Source organism: Diachasma alloeum, unplaced genomic scaffold, assembly GCF_001412515.2.
Source record: "Diachasma alloeum isolate Michigan unplaced genomic scaffold, Dall2.0 Dall_scaffold_00528, whole genome shotgun sequence".
NCBI lineage: Eukaryota > Metazoa > Arthropoda > Insecta > Hymenoptera > Braconidae > Diachasma > Diachasma alloeum.
Window position 1 is genome coordinate 66837 of NW_021680660.1, and position 24292 is coordinate 91128.

The 24292-nt window shown below is 36.4% G+C and overlaps 1 protein-coding gene across 1 annotated transcript in view; it reads left to right on the forward strand.

Annotated features, from left to right (window-relative positions):
- The first annotated feature begins 5919 nt into the window (after positions 1–5919).
- LOC107042839 (glutathione S-transferase) overlaps positions 5920–24292 on the forward strand; it is a 114510-nt gene continuing 96137 nt past the window's right edge. The window contains exon 1 of the mRNA XM_015264041.1: positions 5920–6360. The gene's annotated coding sequence lies outside the window, so the exon portion shown is untranslated. The remainder of the gene's footprint in view (positions 6361–24292) is intronic.

Here is a 24292-nt window from a genome sequence, read left to right on the forward strand (position 1 = left end):
TAGATGGAATTTTATTGTGAAATGTCTCTTTAGAAATAGCTCAAGATAAATTGTGGCATGTTCACTGATAAGATCCCTCAATATATTTCACTCCTGAGTCGACATATGTGGCATATAGAATATCAAGAATTTGGCCGAGAAGAGATCACAATTCATAAATTTCCTTATCTTCTGAAATATCAATTAAATCACCGATCATCTTGCCAAAATATCTAATGAAAAACAACATTTCGCTAGCTGAATAATGAAGTGTTTTATTCTTCAAGTTATTCTTAGTGATGTGAGGTGGTTTATTGCTATTTTCAGTAGACCCGTAATGCAAAAAATCAATTCTATAATTGAGAATATCAAGAGTGAATCTTTTCGTTGAGAGGAAATATTCAATAATCGGTATCATCACGTACTTACAAACCCCTTCAGCCAGGTCATGAGGTAAATTAACGGAAATGTTTTCCGTAATGTGGAATGATTGCAAATCATTCCATAGACCAGATTCTTCAATTGCTGTTACTGGTTTCATGTTCATATGTACATCTGGTAGATCTGCCTCGTAGATAGATTTTATTCTCAGAAGTTAACCATCCCACGGTGTTAATTTTCTCATGATATCACGATGGACTCTGCATACTCGGCGTGAATCAAGGCCCCAGAATTCACATCTTAATCCCAATGGTTCATGCATGCGGAGGTTGTCACTTGTCAGCATTGCCATCGCAAAATGAACCTTTTTCTTCTCCTTGTTTATACATACCTCGATTCCATTCTCTTCCAATGATTTCAGTTCATCCATTACAGGTCTAAAGACTTTTCTATTTCCAAAAACTTACCATTTGAATACAATAAAGCAGCAACAAAAATATTATCTAACATCCCCCGGAATTCTGCGGGTCTACAGGGTAAATCAAAGTAGATTTCAGTTAGCGAATGAACGCCGGATTTAGGTCTCAATGTATCACACGGGTCGAGTAAATCAGCATATACATTTAATGGAAAAACAACTTTGTCTTCAATCATCTCATTCACCTTTAAATGATGACTGATACTTCCAATAATTATATTTTTGGAAAAAAACATCTTTTTATAAAGTTGACATTGTTACAACATCACGTCACTATATCAGCAACAAATCGTAGATTATTGTTGAATTTTCGAGTTCCCGCAAGTGTTTGGGCATTTGCATTACGGATAGAAGCAGACATTGGATTGGATTCGAGTAGCCAATGAAACTCGAAATTTAGCACTTTTGTTACGACACTTTTTATTGGATCTTCTATTAAATATAAACAATAAAATAAAATTATCGTAATTTACGACACTTTTGAGCGTAATTTACGATTGCGAAATCGTAAATTACATTTATGTAATCGTTCTAGATTACGCTTATAATCGTCGTAAATTACTATCACATAAACATAATTTACGACGATTGTGAGCGTAATTTACGATTGCGAAGTCGTAAACCACGCTTATGTAATCGTAATTTACGGCGATTTTGAGTGTCATTCACGCTTCAACTTTAATCGTAAAATACCTTTCAGAAAGCGTAAAAGACGATTCCTTAAACGTAATTCAGGTTTAGGTTTCTCTGGGTGTGACGATCTTCTAATTTCGTCTGAAAATACTGGAGAATATCTTGAATCGTGAAGATATGATATTTTTAGAAAATGTGTATGTCATATTCTGTTCCGGTGGTGATGTCCTTGATGTGTCGCTCATTCCGACTTTTTTGGTTCCGAGCTCAAAAGATTAGCAGTGCAATTGTTATTAACAATTTAATCGTTAAAACTCATCTATCTCGCAAACTATTGCAGATACAGAAAAGTTCAATTATAAAATGTTTCTCTAGCTATTTCGAACAAATTATGTCTGTTTGAAACGTAGCTATCAGTTAAACGGTCGGTCCTACCGACTATCCTCGAGCACCATCGTAGTTGAACTCTAGCTATTAAGTAGATCGCACGCGTATTCAATTTAAATACTTTCATTCAGTACATCACCACGATAATTATTTCAGTTCAATTAATTTCAATGACTCAACTTAGTTCCAATTTAAAGACTATCAACATTTATAATTGCGCCAAAGATTGTATAACCGACATTAACGAAGTGGTTCGATCCCACTAATAAACGGGAATTTTATAATTCGTGTCACCTTAATTTTTTTCCATCATTTCCCTCCACATTTTCTCCCACATCCACCCTAACTCCAGTTCCTCCCCAAACAATGTCTTTTATAAAATTTCGATATATCGAATGCTCCGTCAGATATAAGTGGAAATAGGGCGACGGGTCACGGTATAAAATACACTAGTTAATTTTTCCTGAATTTATTTTATTTCAACTAATTTAAATTTTGACAAAATTCATTGAAAATAATTCAATTAGTGATTCAATTAGTAATTCAATTGATGATTCATAACCGGCCACTTATCGTCCGAATATCACATGCTATTTTATGTCGAGGCTAAAGTCAAAAGTGCGACAACATTCAGAGAAGGGATTGCGGGAAGGGATGCAAGACGGGGGTCCTGGGGGCGAACCCCCCAGGTGAGGTAGTTGAGGAGGGGCGATGCCCCCACTAACGAAAAATCAAATTGTCACTGAATGCGGGTGGCGCTGGTGGCGCCTGTTTATCGCCCTAGGCGTTACTTAGCACATCGCATGATTGCTTAATGCATAAGGTCATAATACACAACTTATTGCACGCAAAACAAAACAATAAATCGCCCTTTTGACGTAGGTGTGACATAAAATTGTTAATCACAATTGAACAGCTATCTTTCGAGGTGAAAACCAAAAAATTCGGAATTAGCCACCCCAAAAACGTAAATCCCACCCAAGTTCCCTCTGGGACACCCCGATCGGAACAGAAAATACACGGGCGTAAGCACTCAGAGGCTGGAGTCAAGATCATGGTCAATGCGAAATTCATTTAGATTGGTTTATGGAAATTTAAAAATCACATTTCGAAACGCAGAGATGTATTCCATAATTCTCATAACAGATGGTGGAACAATTTATTCGTTTGCGTATCTATAAAAAAGATGAATCACTTACTTCAAGGCCATTCAAGCCTAATGTGCAAGCGATCAAACTCTTCAAAGTTCTCAAATCGGAAATGATTGGGATTTTCTGTCGATGAAGAAATATCTCCATTTAATATTGTGAAATTGATTTTAGTTAAATAAAGAAACGAAATTGTTTGTGCCAATTGCGTTTCTTTCTGTCAAACAAATTGGCTTGAGATAAGAATTTGAAAATCAATTCCATATGGAAATTTCTGTGAATTCATTAAGTTCTATGTTTGTTTGATGTAGATAATAATTTTTCTGTAATAAAAAAATATAAGAGCAGGAAGCAAATAAATGGACTCAATCAGAAATGTAGAAATGTATGGACTGACAAAAAAATTTCCCATTATGTAGACCACATTTACTTGAGAGAAATATATTTATTTTCAATGGCTTAGTTTTCAGAATATTTGCACTTCACGGATCTCAAATAAAATCCCATTTTCAACTATCATTCCGCGTTACATCATGAATATATTAGACATCATCGTCGTTTAGCCAAAGGGGTGTAAGCGCCACCATTTCGAGTTTTTTTCTCTTCAAAGCCAAAGGGGCGTATGTTTTCTTTTAATCGTTAAATTAAGCTTATCGATTTATTCCAATGTTTTTCACCAATTAATATTGATAATGACAAATGGGTGTATCTCCAAACAATAAGAGCAGAAAGGGTGTATCTCCAGGACATACGCCACTTTGCTTTTAATCTCTTGATTGATACCCTAAGCCACTTAGCGCATGAATAACGGCAAAGGGACGTAAGTCCAAGCAGTCAGAATCAAAGGAGCGTATCCCCAGCACATACCCTCCATCAATTGTAGTTTCTTGATTGAAATTCTAGTTCACTTGGAGCATAAACAATTAGTTGATATGTTTAAACAATTAGTACAGTGGGACCTCCGTAACTGCTCACCTACGTAAGTGCACGCTGTCCCACCACACGAGGGAAAGTGTTCCCCCATCATTACAATTCCCCTTTATGCGCATTCTATCTTTAACCTCGTCCGCTCTCTATCTACAATGCGCGAGGACTGTGCGCCATAGTATTCTGTTTACCCCGGTACTTGGCCGTGTGTGATTATCCGTGATGATCGCGCGCAGTCGGTCTAGTGGCTCTTTCCCCCACCATTGTCTCTACACGCATCTCTTTCTAACTCAGCATTCTCGCTTTTTCGCTGGCGAAGAAGGGTCCTTTTATAGGTGCAAATTCCGAGAACCCAAACCCCGGGAGGCGTGCAGTTATGGAGGTTCCACTGTAAATATGTTTCCGATATTAAAAAGTTTTGTTTCCGAATAGAAACTTTGTAATTGTTCAAATTCAAGTTTTGGATTTTCTGTGTTACATCGACCCAGTGTGATCCAAAAAGTCCGACAATGCAAATTTTAGACCTCGTCCGTACGTGTGCACATATGTAACAAAGTTTTTCTTCAATTCTTCTTTAATGAATGTATGGAATGGAATCTTTCTTTTTTCAAATATAGGTAATATTGAGCCCTATCAATCGCCATTAATTAAAATTTAATTTATCCATTTGTTTTTTAATTTTCTAATTTTTTCGTAAATCGGTTGTCCCACGATAACTCACAAAAAATGTTCCGAATTGATCGAATGATGGCTTGAAAAATTTGTTTGGATTTCCTTTTGACCAAGTTCGAAGATGGAAGCGATAGCAATACTTGTTATTTTGATTTATTAAAAAAATTGTAAAAATTTCGTATATTTTGAAAATCAGAATTGCGGGGATATCTTTGAATATCATGCTTCAAATGAATTCAATCATAGATTAAAATGTTTGCTTTAATGCCATTAAGTCGAAGTTAACAGATGATTACGATAGATGATGACTATATTGGTTGAATTCATTTTTATGATGATTGTTGAAAATTTCGAATTTTTCATATATTTCCCTGGGAATAAGCTTTCTAATGGTTTCTTCAAATGTGATATTTCAAATTCATTCAAGTATGTATGAATAAAATTTTTCTATTAACATTTTATCAAAGGGCTGAGGGGAGAGATAGAACTGTAAAAAAGGCAATCGGTTCGATAAAAGAAAGGGATCATGAGAATAATGATGATGATAACATTCAACTAAATTACAAATCTGATAAAATTAATTAAAAAGAAAGCTTATTCAATTTAATAAACTGAAATAAACAATGAATTATACCTGATAGAACGAAATTATGTACAAAATGACCACTCGGAAGCATATAGGTAATTTATTACCAAAAATAAGCATACTATATGCAATACAAGAGCAATTTGTGGAAACGAAAAAATTATCTATGACTGAGCCTTTTCGCATGAAGATGGAGAGACAGCATTTTGATGTGAAATTTTCACGTCTGCAAAATTCGTCTTCTAGCATAATCACTTGAGCGGAATTAATGAAAGCAAAAAATATCTTGTTACATACAAAATCTCTAAAATTTAAAATCTCTTCTATTAACTTTTATTTAATGTTCGCTAGACGTATCGAGTTGCCGTGTCTCTCGGACGTCCGCGCGCTGACCTCGAGCGTCAGCAACTTTCGGCGCGCGTGACGACTCCGAGCGTCAACGGAGACTCCAAGGGCACGGTGACTAATCTATGCTCGCCATATCATATTTAATTCACATTTACCTTACGAATAGTCTCGCGCGCATGAAATTAAAATGTCAGCATTTCCATACGTGAAGTATCACGCAGAATTTTATTTCTATGCCCGTTTCGCACGTGAGCGCAAAATTTGACGATGAAGCGCCCATCCCCAATGGTTGCATCGAAATGAAGAGCGCTCGAGACAATAGTCAGTCACGATTTTACCATCAAGGGAATAACATAAAATTTGGCTCCTGCACAATTATTCCTCCGCACTCAACAACGCCGTGTACGTTTCCCTTAGTCTTGGGCTTTAACCGTGCGGTAAACCGACTTGAGTGCGCGTCCGGTATAACTGCAGTAATAATTTTGATCCGCGACAATTAGGCTCAACTTCGTAGTCGCTCAAGTTAGAGCATATCATACACGCGTGTGTCACTGGTTGGACATTTGTAAATTCTACCTTAATTATTAGATTAAAATCAAGTTAATTGAAATCGAAGCTAGCCTTTTATAATACGTGAACCAATTCTTAGTGGAATTTAGTGAACTTTATCAACTTATTTGACTTAATATCTCCGAAATAGTGAAATTAAGCAAAATTGAGTGACCATCCAACTAATTAGGATTCGCCGCCTCCCGTCTATCCGAAGATCATCGAAGGACGTTTTCGCCGACTATACCAATTTTGTAAAGTCTAAGATAAGGGTGAGCCTAATTATTTCCACATTAAATTTTCCGGGACAAATCTTGGGCCTCTCTCAATTTCATCGTTCGAATCGAGTCAATCTATTTTATATGCGCTAATCGTCCAGTATCGAATTCCACAATATTGCGATTTGTGTCAATTAGTTAAATAAATTACTAGTTTAATTTGTTTTGATTTAAAGTATAATGTTCCGAGATCATATATTTCTCAATTTAACAAAAGTGTTTTATTCATGGGCCATTAAAGTTTTAACGGGAATTCACTTCGGTTTATAAATTATTTCATTTGCCCCTCAATAATCTCCTTCGTACCTCAAACGATTTACATATCCAACGATACGATTCAGTGAAAAGTGCGTAGCACTGCAGGTAAGGGTCCATAGGGATTAGACTCTCAAGCAAAGACCATGTAAGTCTTGTGAGAATAGTCAAAAATTTTATTTGTTGTGAAAATTATCAGACCTCCATCCGATTTATAACAATCTCATGAAGATTCAGTGGAAAATGAGTGTTTCATAGATTTTCATACTGAATTTTCGACTCCTCATTCACCGAAAAATGATGACATTTGATAGTAATCGAATTCTAACAAATGGAATTTTCCTTTAAAAAAATCCCCATCAATTTGAATAACAATCCTACCCGAGAAGTGATGTTAATTGATTCATTAGTCCTGTCGCCACCCGATGAACGTGAGAATTCACGTACAGCATGACCAGAATTCAATCAAAATTGGTCTGCGCTAGATCATGCATGTTTACGTCCAGAAAATACATTGGTGTCCATCACGCATTGCAACAGCGCTCAACAATACTTGGCGCCATGTGGCACTTCGAAGGAATTTACCGATTTCATTGGAATTGATGAATGCCGCTGACAACGTGAACCATTTCGAAATATTTTTCTCTCCGCTGGAATAATGATTGAGAATACGTTGGAGAGTTATTTTAATCAGCATGATTTTTCCGTTCTTTGGTTGAAGGTCAGATGAAAGTCACATGTGAGGTTAAATGAATAGAATTATTCTACCATTCATAAGTTCCGTGGAATGATGAACATAGACGCTTAGATGTTGTTTTCATTCATATGCGAAAACATAACTTTTCTCAATAATTTTTTGAAGGTCTAGATAATGAGTAACAATTTCAATATGTATTGATTAAATATGTATATAGTCAATATGCATGAACTTATCGTGGATGTATCGCGTTGAAAAATGTAATTAAAATAAATTCATTCAAATATTCGTGTATTTCTGGAATAATTTTAAAAAGTGGAAATTGCTCTCGCCCTCATATATCGTTGCTGTTTTCGGTAATAAATTGGCAATATACTTCCGAATGGTTATTTTGAACATCATTTCTTTCTATCATGCATAATTCATTGTTGATTCCATTTTATTAAATTGAATGAGATTTCTTTTCAACTAATTTCATCAGTTTTTCACCTTAGTTGATTGTTTTTATTTAATTATCTCTTCCTACTATACAACCGATTGTATTTTTTACAGCTCTATCTCTCTCCGGATTCCTTCGATAAAATGTTGATAGACCAATTTTATTTAAACACACTTGAATGAATTTGAAATATCACATTTGAAGAAACCATCAGAAAGCTCATTTTCAGGGAAATTCATGAAAAATTTGAAATTTTCAACTGTCATTATAAAAATCAAATCAACCAGTATAGTAATCATCTATCGTAATCATCTGTTAACTTGGATTGAATGTCTTTAAAACAAATATTTTAAACTATGATTGAATTCATTTAATGCATGATATTCAAATATATCCCCGAACTTCGGATTTTCAGAAATACAACATTTTTGCAAATTTTGAAATAAATAAAAATAACGATTGCCACCACCTTCATCTTCCAGCTTGGTTAACAGGACATCCAAATCAATTTTTAAGCCATCATTCAATCAATTCGGAACATTTTGCTTCCGAATGGAAGCGTTATAATCGACAAATTTTAAGTTTTCGATTTTTTGGGTTATATCAACCCATTATGATCCAAAAACTCTGAAAATGCAATTTTTAGACCGCATCCGTACGTGTGTACGTATGTAACTTTTGTAAAATTTTTTTTCAATTATTCGTCAGTTCAACAATGGAATTCAATCTTTTTTTTTCTCAAATGTAGGTCTTACTAGCCCCATTTACTGCTATTAATTGAAATTCAATTTATTAACGCATTTTTTAAATTTTCGAATTTTTTCAAAAAAAGATTTTTTTACGATAACTTAAAAAAAATGTTTTAAATTCATTAAATAACGGCTTAAAAAATTTGTTGCGGTGCCCTTTCGACCGAGTTCGAAGATGAAGACGATAGCAGTAATCGTTACTGTGATTTTTGTGAAAATTTACAAATTTTTCGAATGAATTGTATCATGGCTTGAAATGTTTGTATTGATGCCCTTAAGTGGAAGTTGAACGATGGTTACGATAACTGTCTCCGTTGATTCAATTTTTTTACAATAATTTTCCGAAATTTCAAATTTTTCATCAATTTCCCCGAAAATTAGCTTTTTCAAGGTTTCTTCAAACGTGATGTTTCAAACTCAATCAATTATGGATTAATACATTTTTTTCAATGATATTCTGTTGAAATTTTGTTATGATATAAATAGTATCATTCTTTTATTTGATTTATACAAGAATTTCAGGAATCGCTTATGGTATTCGAAAGTTTGTTGCCTTTCCATGATTGTGGAAAATACACTTTCGTTGATTATTTGAATGAAAGAAAAAGGTTAAAATTCATTTAAGGTGAATCTATTCATTTAATAATTCTAAGGATTCATGCAAACCTGTTATGAGCAACTAAAATTTGAAAAAAAAAACTGATATATTCATAATAATCGACAGCCGTAACCTACACGTGGCGTATGCAAGCGATAAATCTGTTAAATACAGAGCTTAGAAAGGAGCCAATTGTAATAGCTAGATAACGATTCAATGAAAATATAAAAGCGAAATGAACCGACGTCGGTGGCCGAAGCGGCTAGGTGCGAGCCTAGTATGCGAAAGGTTGTGAGTTCGATTCCCCGTGGAACCGAGTTTTTCAACCGGAGGCTCCGGCGAGCGGGAGGTCGCTAATATAGTGACTGCCTGTACCGGCGTGGGTTTTCTGTGGTTTCCCATGCTACTCCTATGTTCTGTAGGAGTGCGAATGCGGTGCAGTGTAGAATACACTATACTTCGGCAATTATACAATCCAAATACTATACTTCGGCAATTTCCCACTTGTTTTGTTATTATCCCGAGTAGAAATCACGCCGCTCGAGCTCGCCTCGGAACCCGTATCCCAGCTAGAAATACGCCACTCCGCCCCAGCTTGGGATAAACTCCACGCGCGTCACATGTACCCGAGGTTGAGCCGCGTCACGCGCTCACAGCCCAGCGTTAGACTATTACGCGAAACGCTTCGCCGGGCTTTAGTTGAATGGCCACTGCTCAACCTCAGGTTCATCTCCAATTACTCAATCCCAGTATACTTAACCTCAATAATGATTTGACAGGTCTGATGGCATCGTGATTTGAGTGAAAAAACAATCGAATAAATGTGAAGTTGGCATGCTTTTTCAGATGAACAATCACAAGCTCATCAGAAATAACGTGATATTAACTAATCGAATGGGATTAATCTGAAAATACAAGGTAGAACAATTCACTGAAACGTAGTCAAAACTTTCTTTTTTCTCGCGAATACAACAAACAAAATCAAGAAAAATAATCACTTGAAAAACGTTAACGTTGTTCTTCATTCAATAAAATAAAATAAACGATCTAAAGTAGTAATGATTGAGAATTATTCTTTATTAATTGGAACAATAAAAAAAAATCGAAAAAATTCAACTCTATTTCCCTATCTCATATCATTTCCCTATATCATTTCCATATATCTCCGCACTGTGAGGAAGAAAGCCAAATTTTATGGGTTGTTATTTTGAAGCGAGTCACAGTATATTCGATGACAGAGGGAAAAATCAGTAAATTTCAAATTTTATAGAAAGTTCAGTGGAATTCCATTTTTTTTTTATAGTAAGAAGACAAGGATTTTCCAAAGCATTCAAATTTTAAATCGATATTCTAAAAATGCATAATATCATTCTATTTCACCCTCCACTCGAAATGACACGACTCAATCGGAGCTGAGTTCTAAGCGTTGAGCCACAGCTCAAACTCAAGTACCGGGTTATGCCGTCTGATGAGCGTTTGTGAGCCGGTATGGAGCGGCGTGTCGCGGCGTGAACTCGGGTCAAGCGGCAAGTCGAGGCTGAGCTCGCGCTCACCCGAGTTGCGGCTGAATCCCCGGTTGAATTTCTACCCGGGATGAGACAACCGATTTTCGAAAAAATTCGAAAATTAAAAAAAATAATCGACGAATTAAATTTTAATTAATGGCAGTTGATAGGGCTCAACAATACCTACATTTCAAAATAAAAATTCAATTCCATCCATTTATTATCGAACAATTGAAGAAAAACTTTGTTACATATAGGCCAACTGACGAGTCCGTTCCCTTCGTAGCTACCCCCACTTTGGCTAATCCCCACGCACATCCACATCTCCCGCCTCTGAAAACGAAGGGAACTGACTCGTCAGTCCGACAGTATGTACACACGTACGGACGAGGTCTAAAAAGCATGTGATATTTTTTGGAATCGCTGTAACTTAAAAACTACTGGACCGATTGAGCTGAAATTTCGCCTAGATATGCTGCCAAGCAATACCAATTATGAGCCAAAATTTTAGATTTTTATCTATCACTTTAGGAGGTTTTTTTTCTGTGAAAGTTTATTTAAAAAATTGCCAGAATTTTGTACGCATATACGGACGTACACACAGACATTCTCTGAAAACATCATATCTCGACGTTTCTTGACATTTCAAGTCATTTCCAAGCAAAATTAAAGAATCAAAAAATCGACCGATTACAAAGCTTCATTCGGAAGTAAAAAATTCAAGTGCTCGCAAAAAATTTAACAAAAAAATTAATTAACTGATTAATTTATTAAATTTAAAAAAAATAATAAATTTAATTTCGAAGCAATGAAACAATCCTCACAATAAAAACATGATTCATCCAAACAAATCACCGAATTCCTCCAGAAATCGTGACAATGCCACCAGGAATAACTCCCGAGATTCTCTCCTCTCCCGCCGAAAATACATTCCTCAACATAACTGGCACTATTGATTATACGGTAACCATTGTTCCCCCACTATAACTTGCCACTGGTATGCCTGTTGGCAGTGTATGCGGGCAATGTCGAGGATAACAGTTTGTATTACGTAATTCATTCTACAAAGTTTAGAGGGTCGTCCTGGGTATTGTCCAATGACTTCACGAATCTCCCACAAACTTCCAATTAATTCTACCAATTATACGTATATCATAATAAAATCTCATTCCAACAACTGGAGTACCAGTGTCTAGCTGCTGATACTCATGTCGGATTAATCTTTGAAGTCAATTTATTGAAGGTTTTTCATCCTCCCGTAATCCATTATATTTTTTTTCGTTGTTTTCTCGCTTTTTTATTTCTGGAGTGAAATACGAACGGAGTTTATGGAATTGATATCAACGACTACTCACTGTCGGCTATGAAAAATGAGAGAATGAAAATTTGAATTAGGGGAAAAAGTATGGACGTGTTTCGCAGGGAATAAATGAATTCATCACTTCGGGGAATATTTTTCAAATTTTTTTTAGCGTTTTTTTCTCTTTAATTTTTAACGATGGTTTAACTGTAGGACTTTCTGCAGTTGAGAGGAAAAAATGGAGTTACGGAAATTGATGGAAGTGTTGAGGGGTTGAAAAATTTCAGGGAATATCCTTTGACGCGGAGAGAATGTGTTGCTAGCTTGCAGTAAAAATTTATGAACTTCAGAACTCGGTCGGGATGTAATTTAGTGATTATAAAATTCTGGAGATTTTTTATTTGTGATCATTTTTTTATTGAAGACCCGAGAGCCCAGCCCAATTATGGGGTTCAGTCATGGAATACAAATTATACATGAAACAAATATTTCATGAAAAAAACAGATCGTGGATCTGTTTAAAAAAAGTGGCCGAGTGACCGCTAAATTTGGAAGCAAGCAGGGGACAGCGATCATATAACAGCGCGCCATGTGACAGTGAGCGTGCCTCTGAGTGATGTCTTATTTTTTTCCCCATCAATACATTGATGGCGGGCTTCCGAATGGTCTGAAATATTACAAAAGTTTATAGCTTCACACCACTAACTAGCAGCCAAAATTTCAGATAGTTACTGCCACCTTCATGGGTGCTATCAAAATTCCAATATTTCAAATACTTCATATGAGCGGATATACATATTTCTTGTCCAAATTTCAAGTTGATATTTCCATTTTTGCACAAGCTAGAGTGTTTACAAAGTTTTTCTATAAAAAAACGGAAAAACGGGAATATCTCGAAAACTTGGTATGAACTGGTATATATGTTTTGATTCATTTAGATAGAAGACATTGAAACGAATATTTTGAAAACAAAAAAATCGAAATCGGTTCATTAGTTTTGAAGATATTTGCGGAATACTATTTAAAAACGAATCGCTTTTTCTTCAAAACTATTAGATCGATCGAGCTGAAATTATGCACAAAGTTAGTCCTCATTAAGACCTATGTTGTTTGGTTATTAATTCAATGAGAGTAAACAAACAGTTGAATTATATAAGAGTTTAAAATCTCAGAAATTGGATGAAAATAATACAGAGCAGATTGATAAATATTCGAAGTGTGTGAAATGAGTTTAACCCTCTGATTCGCAAACCGTACGAAACCGTATCGGTGTGATAGCTGCCAATCACAGCGCGCCGCGCGATGGTCAGTGAGAAATGGCCATGTGACTATTCCCTCACTCCTTTCCTCACTCCGTTGTAAGTATTGCAAAGCTATCCGGGCCCTTTGCATATTCTCGCGTTCTACGTGATAAAAGTTTTGATAGATAGACAACAAATAATGAGAGATAAAAAAATCAAAAATATCAGTGATAAAGAGTCAGTGCCTGAAAAAAGAAAAACAATGAAAGTTTATTGAAAAGTGTATGTGGAAGTCCTGGTAAATACGTGAAACAAAGAAAGATACCTTCAAATTGTGAAATGAATCCAGATGATTTTTTAGCAAAGAAAAAGGAAAAAATTGATGATCAACTAGACCAAAAATAGTCTTCAAATACTGAAAATTATCCAGTGCAACCATTTGTTGAAAATCGAGCTCCTGTTCATGATTAGGAGATTGACAGCCATGAGATCTTATTTTAAATTGCTTCTTTTCTTTCTTAAATTTGTTTCATCTTATCTACCAATAAATTCCTTTTACAAATTTTTATATTTGGGACTCATGTATTCAAACATGCGCTTTCTGCTATGGCACTGTTTTCGCTCACGCTACTCATCCCTTTTCTACGTCGAACATCCGGGCCCCATAGTTAGTGGGGATAGGATTGCGAGTCAGAGGGTTAAACAATATGAATCAATTAGGCAGAAAACAGAGTGCACGTGTTTATCAGAAAAAAATTCAGTTGACCAATAGTAATGATAATAAAAGATACACCAGCGCCTTGATTTCAGTACTTATTTGAATTAAGTTCATAAATGCCCTGCACAGTCGATAACTTGGATTTCTCTCAGTTATTTGGCGTTTTCAAGAACAACCTATAATTTGACAAACTTTCATTTTTTTGGAATTACTTAAGCCACTCAATTACTCAATTTTCTAAAAATTGACTACCGGGAAGATGGCGGTGGACGTGGTGACATACAGGAGCTAATTCACAAATTCCCGGTGTGGTTTTGTACCTCAAAATTTTCGACCTTTTTTTTCATCATCAATAGTTAATATCCGTAGAAATGAAGCAGAAGCCACCTCAGTATATTTTTTTTTAGTGAAATATCATCCAATTTTTTATATTTCACGTTTTTAACGTTTTTTGAGAATACCCGAGAAGTTAACTGTCTCACAGAAAAATTTTCAATACATTTTTCAATGTAAATTTTCCGCTCTCTTCATTGAAAATATTTCCATGTACCGCAGACAATCAGAAGTTTGAAATAGATATCATTGGACCTTCTTTCATCAACTGGAAATATTTCATTTGACGTGTGAAATTTGCAGATTGGGCAACCACATATTCCGTAGGAAAAAATCGATATTTTTCATCTTGGACCATGTGAAATTTAAGAAAATGCGATGAATACTGAAGGAAGAGGGTTTGGGAAAGAAAACAACCTGTCAGATCGGTAGAATTGATTCAGCCTAGCAGAAGCATATTTTAATCGATTGAACCATTTATAGAATTAACAATTAGATAAATCCATTTTCTTCACAATAAGCTTTTTTCATGATCCTCGAAATTTTTGAGTTCTGGGATACAGACGTTGTGTACATAAGTAGGTGTCCAGGCCTGCTTGCAACTGGTACAGCTGCATGGAATGTCAGGGTACCGGACACCGTAGTAGAAATTGAAAATCTCTCTGCCAGAATCTTCTGTTTCTTTTCATATTTCTCACGCTCAACATAAATGAATTCAATGCTTGGAAAGGCCTGTTTAGCCCAATCATAAAAGTTGAATGGACTGATCATTTGTCGTTGTATACCCATTTTCAGACTGGCCCGGCGAGCATTCCTTTTGATGGTTCCAGCTAACGCGTCGCAAAGCTCTTTGCCATGGGCCGTGGCAAAGAAATGCCATTCGACTCTCACCGTAAAATCTTTGTAATGATGACACATATTAGCAAAAGAATTCTTATTTTTGAAATGCTGGGAAGCAACGTCAGCAAAATAAAAAATTTCGTTTACTGTATCAAATTTCTTCTTCAGGAATTCCATAAGTCCTTCCTGGAATATGTATACTGCTGTTGTATCGTGTTTTTGGACATTGGAAATTACTGCAAGGTTGCAGATGTGTATCTGGTCCCCTTGTCGATAGAAAATTACCATTGGGGACAAAGCTGCCTGGTCGTTGTTCCAATGAAACGCTTGTGCAGCCTCTTGTACAATGAATTTATAGTTTTCCACAAAATCCATCACAACTGCAAATTCTCCATGTTTCATAGAGGTTTTCAACTTCGTGAAAAATTCATACTGAGCTTTTGCGGTGAAATCATGTTTCAGGAGTTTTTCCGTCTTCTCACCCAAAGTTTTAGTGAAATCGTCTACAGCAGATTCACAGTCAACGATTGTACAATGATCTATTGTAGTCCACATCTTGTATTTAATCTCATACATGTTCGCGTTCTGAAAAGCCTTTTCAAATTTTTTCGAAATTACATTGGAGTTTTTACATGTCTCACAAGTTCGATTACAACAATCCTCTGTCGGTGGCGCACATGTAAGTATCCTCAATAATGATTTCAATGTTGGCGCTCCTTCACCGATCCAATCAGTATCTTGAAATAGTGCTGGAAATTGACAACCTAAAATTTCTCTCGATTAGATCAATTCCGAAAATTTACATCAATTTTCTTCTCACCTTCCAACATTAATTCCACATTCGCGTGATAGTTGCAACTACATACGACATGTGTGCCAGGACTTCCGGCAAACACACAATGCTTAGGTCGTAATGTAGAGAATTTAGTACGTCCTGTTTTCGAATCAGGCTTGGCCTCTTTGAATGCTGCATATAACTGTCCTAAAATGTGAGTAATTTCTTTTGTACAAGTTTTCTTGAACCATCAGATTGTTTAACGGATTTGACATCTCTCATTCCTGGTAAACTTCGGGAATATGCTGAGTCCTCATAAAAATCAATGACTGACTGTATAGTGGCAGTATCCCATGCTGGCTTTCCTTGTTTACTGTTTACTTCTGGCACGTCAGGTGAGTTCACTCTATGCGCGTCTGTAATCAATGACGATGATGTCACATTCAATGTATTTTTAATTTTGTGGTGGCTCCAAGTGTCCGGCACAAGTCGAAACAATTGAATTTTGTTCTGCCTACTTCATAATAAAAAAAAAAATTATTCCTCGATCAGAAAATACATGTGACCTAAAAATTCATAGGGATGTGGATAGACACCTGATTGGTTCTTTTTCTAATTCCATTTTTATTTTTCCGATGATTGAATTCCGTTCTTCAATTGCTCAGTTGGCTTCAGTCATTGGTAGAAATCCAAAATCATGTTGGAAACATTCCTCCACTTCCTTAATCAATTGCTCCAACTTTGATGTTATATAATTATTCCTATCGGCCCTACAGAAGTCATGGTTTTAGCAAATGGGGACGGAAAAATATAATAGAAAAACTATTCAGGAAATCAACTCCACCATTTCATTTGCACAGGGCTGATACAAAGAAGATTATCTATCGTTAGCTCTTCTGTCTGTTGTGTGAAATTGAGACTTTGGTTATCCAATGATAATAAATAGGAGGGAGCAATGAATTCCTCATGTGAGCTGGCAGTTGAAACACTGATACTTGACAATTGCTGGGACAACGAATAAAGGCAGTCTGTTGAAGTAGGTTGGCTCAGTGGTGATAGACTTGATACGTCATGAGTCTCTCGACACGATTTCTTTCGGGGAGGGCTCCCTGAATCCTTGTTTCCAGCGGCAAAATCAATCGCAGAAACATCCGCTGTCTCTGACTGGCACCCGATTTCAGTTCCAATTCTATCGGCCACACAACTTTCATCCGCGCAATTACTATGGGCAGGGCCAGGAGTAGACTCTTCAGATCTATTGGATTCATCTGTAGTTTCTTCGACGGGCACAAAGCTCATCACCTTTTTTCGGCACTGGATACAAAGCAGCGAATTATGAGTCGCTGTGGGAAATTTCCACAATTCGGTCACCGGAAAAGGTCGTAGATCTTCCTGTGACTTATTATCTAGAACCCGATTTATAGGTTAACTTCAATACAATTACTGAATGCGGTAGAAAGCGAATACTTACGTGACTTCGGCTTGAACAAAGGATTGAAACATTCTCTTCTTTTTGCCGATAGCATTTGTAATGATTGTCTAAGTGGACTGTACATGATTTCCGGAATCAATTATGATTTTATTTCACTTCTGTAGTAAGGAAAATTTTAGGTGTCTCGATCGTGGGGAATTACGTATACAGTTTAGTTATAGATAGTCTCGACGTTGGGAAACTACGCGAGGGTAGTTACATTGTAAAGTATTTCAGACGTTAAGGAAAATATTTTATCAAGGTAGGATTAAGTCTAGATGTAGAGTTTTATAGTTTTATTACGGTAACGCCGTAGCGCCCTCATCGATGACGCAGGACCCCCTAGCTGACCCGCGCTGCCACGTTTCGGGAAAACTTCCAAATATGGAAATGGCGAGTAAGGCCCAGAAAGTGCGTGGTAGTGGGGGAAGGACGCTAGAAGGGACGAAGGAGTACATTTAAGGGATGAGGGTACAACGAGGAGGGCAGTTCATTGTCGGGAACGATTAGACGCATATTGAAGTCGAAGAAGTAGACGAAGTCCTCATCAGAGGCATTAGACGATTTAGCCGGTTTTTCTTGAAGTGTTTGTAAAATAATAATTGTAAATAAAATATTTCGATTAAAGTGTTTAGAATTATCCAGCTGTTTTATCTTTTAAAAATATACCCACACTTCTGATGTTAGAAACAATCAAACAGGACTGAACACGTGTGACATGCATCGTTGCCAACCCGTGGCGCTCGGATTATGGTACGGGGAGGGAGAAAAGATGGTATTGGAGGGGAAAAAATGCTATCCGCCGATAAAATCGAGTTCGTCTGGGAAAATTCAAATTAGAGTAATTGAAGATTAATTCAAAATTAATGAAGTGAATGAATGAATTGAAGGGGCCAACTCTGGATTCTCTACGGTATTCATCCATAATCCACGTGTCGTCAGTGCCAAAATTCGACTGTAATATCAAAACAAAAATTTATCATTCGACTGTGAGTACAAAGAAACTATTGATACCATTCACCTCTTTTCAAATAACTCTGGATCCAAAACAGTTGGATCAATAGAACACATTGCCTTTGAAAGCTGAGAAAACTTACAATCGAATTCCTTTTTGAGACTAGTTTGAGCTACTCATACAGGCAATTACTGAATACCAAAATTTGCTCATCAAAAAGAACATGACAGAAATTTCAGATAATCGCTTAATAACAAATGGAATAACCAATAAAAAACATGGAATTGGGAATTCTCCTAGAGTCTCATATCCCCATGAGCATCCAGAGAGAAAAGGTGTCTATTTTTAGACCCAAATTACTGAGAATGAAAATTTCACTAACATTATGGACCTGGTTACTCGAATGTAGATGAAAAATTCTTCCGTTCTTACTACAATGCATTCAAGTATTGTTATTATTATTTATTTCCAATATTTATTGACATTTGAATGCATTGTTTTTGTTTATCCAGAGTCATTTGAAAAAAGGTGAATGGCACTAGTACACTGAGATGTTTCTTTCTTGGAACAAGTATTATACAGGGTGTCCCATCTGAAACAAGCAGCCAAATATCTCCTAAGGCGGGCAAGTAACAAAGAAATGTTCGAAATACAAGTTGTAGGGTTTGGAGGAGGACATTCGATGCATGGATTATTTTGAGCTTTCAGGATTACGCTTGCAAGCCACAAGCACAAAGTACTTCTTTTAAAATAGCAACCGCATTTCTCCCCACAATGAAATTGGTTCCTCTTGATAAGTTTTCAGTAATTTCCTCTAATTTTACTCGAAAAAACGAGTTCTATTGTCAAATTGAAGATTCAGACTTTTTTAGCATGACCCAGGATGCACCATGTGGAGGTGAAGTCGGCTTCGCAACCCTTAGGCAATAGCCTCCCTGATGTGTCTCTGTGAATCCACTGGAGTGGTCAGTCGATTCGTGTAAACAGCATCCTTAACGAAGCCCCACAGGTAGAATTCGAAGGACGTAAGATCCGGTGATCGTGGAGGCCACAAAATGTAACCACCCCGACCGGTACAATGATTCGGGAAGGAACCGTTCTTCAGATAATCTCTTACAGCTGGAGCGAAATGAGCTGGAACACCATCTTGCTGAAACCACATTCTCTGTCTTGTCTGCAAGTTCACGTTCTCCATTACTTAAAACTGGCAGCTGATTACCCAAGAATTCCAGGTAATTCTGTCCGGTGACAGTACCATTGAAAAAGTATGGGTCTATCACTTGCCCATCAATAATTCTATACCACACATTTTTGCGACATTTTTCGGGTAAAATTAAAAGAAATCACGTGAATAATAAGGTATCTGAAAACAACTCATCAAGAAAAACAAGTTTCATTAGAGTGAAAAATGCGGTTGCCATTTGAAAAAAAGTACTTTGTGCTTGCAACTTGCGAGCATAATCCTGAAAGCTCAAAATAATGTACAGGGGCGGCGGAACCATAGTGGATGGTATGGAATACTCCACACCTAAAAATTTTCGAGGTATGGAATTCCATACCTCAAAAATATGGGAACAAGAATTTTTTTTACCAATTTCATATTTTTGTCAGTGACCGACTGAGTACTTATGGGGTTCTTGGGTTGGTTAACGGGGGGCGCGAGTGTCACCTGAATGCGGCTTGAAAGAGTGGGGTATTCGGGTGTGTTGGTGCTTGCTCATGCTGTGTACATACAATAAACCGTCGTACATGGGGCCTGTCTCGCCTAAGTTCTCGGGCGTGTATTAGTGACTACCTAATTATTCGATCCTTGACTAACATCTGCTAGCTATGGGCATAAAGAAATTTTTGGTCCCATTGAATAAGCCAGTCGAGGTGAAACCTCAGAAACGGAAACTACCATTTTCAGATGACGTAACCTCTGAAAAACCCACCCTCAACGACAAGCATTCACAAAGAAAAAAAAACAATAATAATAATAACAAATCTGACTGTGATTGCGAAAACACTCCTGTTCAAGATTCATCGACATCATCAAGTACGATTTCTTTGATACTGAAAAATTGATGTGTTCCCTATGTTGATATTGGATTTTACATTTTTTGTCCCTCTTTGCGTGGAAAGTTCGACTTTTTTCCCGCTTCAGAGTTTTAGTTTATTCCCTTGAAATGGTTGAATCATTTTGCTAATTGTTTCTCACGCGAAACAAACTGAGATTTCTCCGAGATCTGCCGTTGAGTTTTCAGTGTAAATTTAAACAATTTTCAAAATTTCTATACATATTAGATGTTTAAAAGAAATTTTGACAATTTGAAAAATTTTGGAGCATAACATTTGACAAGATCATTAAAAATTTTAAGATTTTTCAGTTTACAAAATTTTTGAAAATATCTGTTATTATTTCTACTATTTCAACAATTTCGAGAAATTTGAAAATTATACCAAATCTTGAAAATTTTAAATTTTAGAAATCATGAGAATTTTTTAAATTTTGGAAATTTTTGAAAATTATCAAAAGTGTATCAATATTTGAGCAATGATGTGACAATTTCGAAAAATTCTAAAATTTTTGAAAACAACAATTTCAAGAACTTTTGAAAGTTTGATTTTTTTTTTCAATGTTCTGAAATTTTTTGCAAAAATCATACGCGTGTCAGAATGGTCTCCTTTCCTCCTTTGGTATGCAATACTAGCTATTGATAGTGCGTAATACTATTGGTATAGATTGCTTGTTTTTTTCCAGTCCAAGTATTGCCTGTAGAGATAAATACATGGAAGAGTTGCCAGAAGAAGCATCCTTGGGTCTCTCTCAATTCATCTAACAAAGTAGTGTGCTCAATCTGTACAGAGGCTGTACAGAAAAGTTTGGTCTTACAAAGTTCTTTGAAGACGAGAAGCGGAGAGATTTCACGGGAGGCATTCGTCACCTCTGGATTTGGTTGTTGGAAGAACACCACACAACGATACCGTGTCCATGAGTCCAATTTTTTACATATCGAGGCTTTAGGTGCTATAACTAATTTGAGCAAGCCAGGGATCGTCGAACGCATTGACTCTGTAAAATAGAAAGAGATGGCTGACTCGCGTAGCACACTGAGAAAAATTTTTAGTACCATTCTCGGACTAGCTCGACAAGGTCTTGCTTTTCGTGGTCACAATAATGACGAAGAATCTAACCTTTAACAATTTTTATTGATGCGAGCTGAGGATGTTATCGAATTGAAGAGATGGTTAAATCAAGATCAACGTAAATATTTGAGTCATGATATTATTAATGAAATTCTACATCTCATGGCCAATGCAGTTTTGAGAAAAAATTTGGAGATGATAAAGAATGCTCAGTATTATGCGATTATGATCGACGAAACATCGGATATATCTAGATTGGAGCAAGTTTCAGTTTGTTTAAGGATGGTACATCCAGACTTGACCGTTGAAGAGATTTTCACTGGGTTTTATTTGACCGACGACACAAAGTCGGAAACTTTATTTAATCTTGTCAAAGATGCATTGGTGCGATACGATTTCCGATTTTCTGACATGCGGGGCTAGTGTTACGACGGGGCTGCAAATGTCAGCGGTCGAATCACCGGTCTCCGATCACGCATTCAAGCAGTCGAATCACGAGCTCTGCATGTCCACTGTACTGCACATACTTTAAATTTGGCCGTACAAGATGGAATGGAACGAATACTCTGCGTGAGGAACTTTCTCGGAACCATCAAAGATCTCATTAACTTCGTTCGAGATTCTCCGAAGCGGTTGGCTGTTTTTACAAAACTACAGTCATCTGATACGCCTAATTTGTCAGCATTTTGTCCAACAAGGTAACATTGCCATCAATTTTTCGATCGGATTCGACGTGTTTTTCGGGAAAGTCAATCATTGCATTATTTGTTGAAAGTAGTTCATCGGTCCATTAAAAAAATGAATTTATTCAGATATTGATTTTTTTATATACTTGTGTTTCATCTGTGATGAACAAATGATTATTTTTCATCATTCCCCGAATTTTTTTCAACTTTTTTCATTGTCATTAAAAAGCTTACCTTTTTTCTCCAAATGATAGGAAAAGATCCGATCCCTACCAAAATTTCTTGACGTATTGTTTGAATAAACAAAAATATGGAATACAGTAATGGCTTCGGTAAATGCGCGTCTTAAGGGAAGATCGTTGGTTTAAAAAATTCCGGAATCTTTGAATGACGTCTTAAATATCTAAACTTCATCGAATATACAGAACTACAAAAAATTGAAAATACTGGACTATTTTTCACGTCCACTAACCCCTATATTGAACAAGTAGCTCCTCGAACAATGTTTAGTTCATATTCCCAATGATTTGTTCCTCTTTTATAGGTGGTGCGTACGGGTGAAATCGCTCAGGGGAGTTCGTGAGAATTACGCGGTAATCATGGAGTTCCTTGATGGTTTGAGTACCGATCCCACTACTGACAAAAGTGTATCTGCTAAAGTCAATGGATTCTTACGACTAATGGAAACCTTTGAGTTTTTCTTTCTTCTGACGTTATTAATCGAGATGTTCGAGCCGATTGAAATCCTCAATACTGAACTATAGCGTTCTGATCTTTGTTTTAATGAGTCTCATCAGAAAGTGGATACTGTCAAAGAAATTTTTGATGCTTCCCGCAAGTCTAAGATTTCATTGATTTGGGACAAATCGATTAACGGCATTAATTCACTGGACATTGAAGGGCCAAAGATTCCACGACTTCGAAAAATCCCCAAACGTTTAGACAGTGGCAGTGAGGGACACATTTTTAGTACTCCCGAAGCGTACTATAAGAAGATTTATTATGAAGTCTTCGATCAAGTATCGATCTCATTGAATACTAGATTTGTATCCGAAACGATGTATTTCTTGGATCAATGTGAAGGGTTTATACTTGGCGAGATTAACGTCAACGTAGATGACATTGTACAGGTGTACAATGCGAAAATGCCTGAACAGGAATTCACTCCTGATTTCGATGCAGATGTACTGCAGCTACATCGTGATAGTTTCATCGATATTATTCGTCGGCAGGAAGTGAAAATTGAGTCCTTTAGAGAGGTAGTCGAATTCATGAAGAAGAATAAGGCAGTTGCAGATATCCTTCCAGAACTGACGAAATTGATCAAAATTCTTCTGACTGTACCTGCATCGACATGTACCAACGAACGTTCTTTTTCAATGCTGAGACGATTAAAAACCTACTTACGTTCCACAATGCTTCAATCTAGATTGAATCATGTTGCGATATTACATGCTTATCGGGATGTAGCTTCAGCGTTAGATCTCGATAAATTGATGGATGAATTCATCTCGCGAACCGAGAGAAGAAGATGTAAATTCGCAATGTCACGTTGACAGTTTGATGTATCAAAAAATGAATAAAATAAGTAGAACAAATTACGTTTTCAAATAATTGGAGCAACCGGGTCATTGAAAACATCTAGTCCTCGCGGCCAGCTCGTCCGTGGTAAAAAAAAAAAGTTCAACGCCGTTCGTGACCCTGGGGATGCTTGAAAAAGGTACTCCACACCTCAGATTTTTTCGTTCCGCCCCTGATAATGTATGCATCGAATGTCCCCTTCGGAAGCGTACAACTTGTCTTTCGAACATTTTTTTGTTACTTGCCCGCCTTAGGAGATATTTGGCTGCTTTGTTTCAGATGGGACACCCTGTATACTTGAACCAATTTTAAATAAATAAGATCTTACGATGAATATCAATTATTTCTTTTTGAGATACATTGGCTTGAATCAAATAAAAGAGTCCTTGACCTCAAGTCACATATATTCACCACAAAAATGGAAAAGTTCTATTTTTTTTAACCTAATATAATCTCCAGTCGAGAAATTTTCTACTTTCATGAATTGATCAAAAATTTGTATCTAGGAGATCATTACATTGAGGAATAAATTGAATATTGTTTTCTCGAATGAAGCCAATGTTAAAATTGAGCTTTCCGTACATCAGATTGAACGAAAGTTAGGATATCCAGATTTGTGTTGAATTGCCGTAATCTGTGATTCTGTTATTGCAA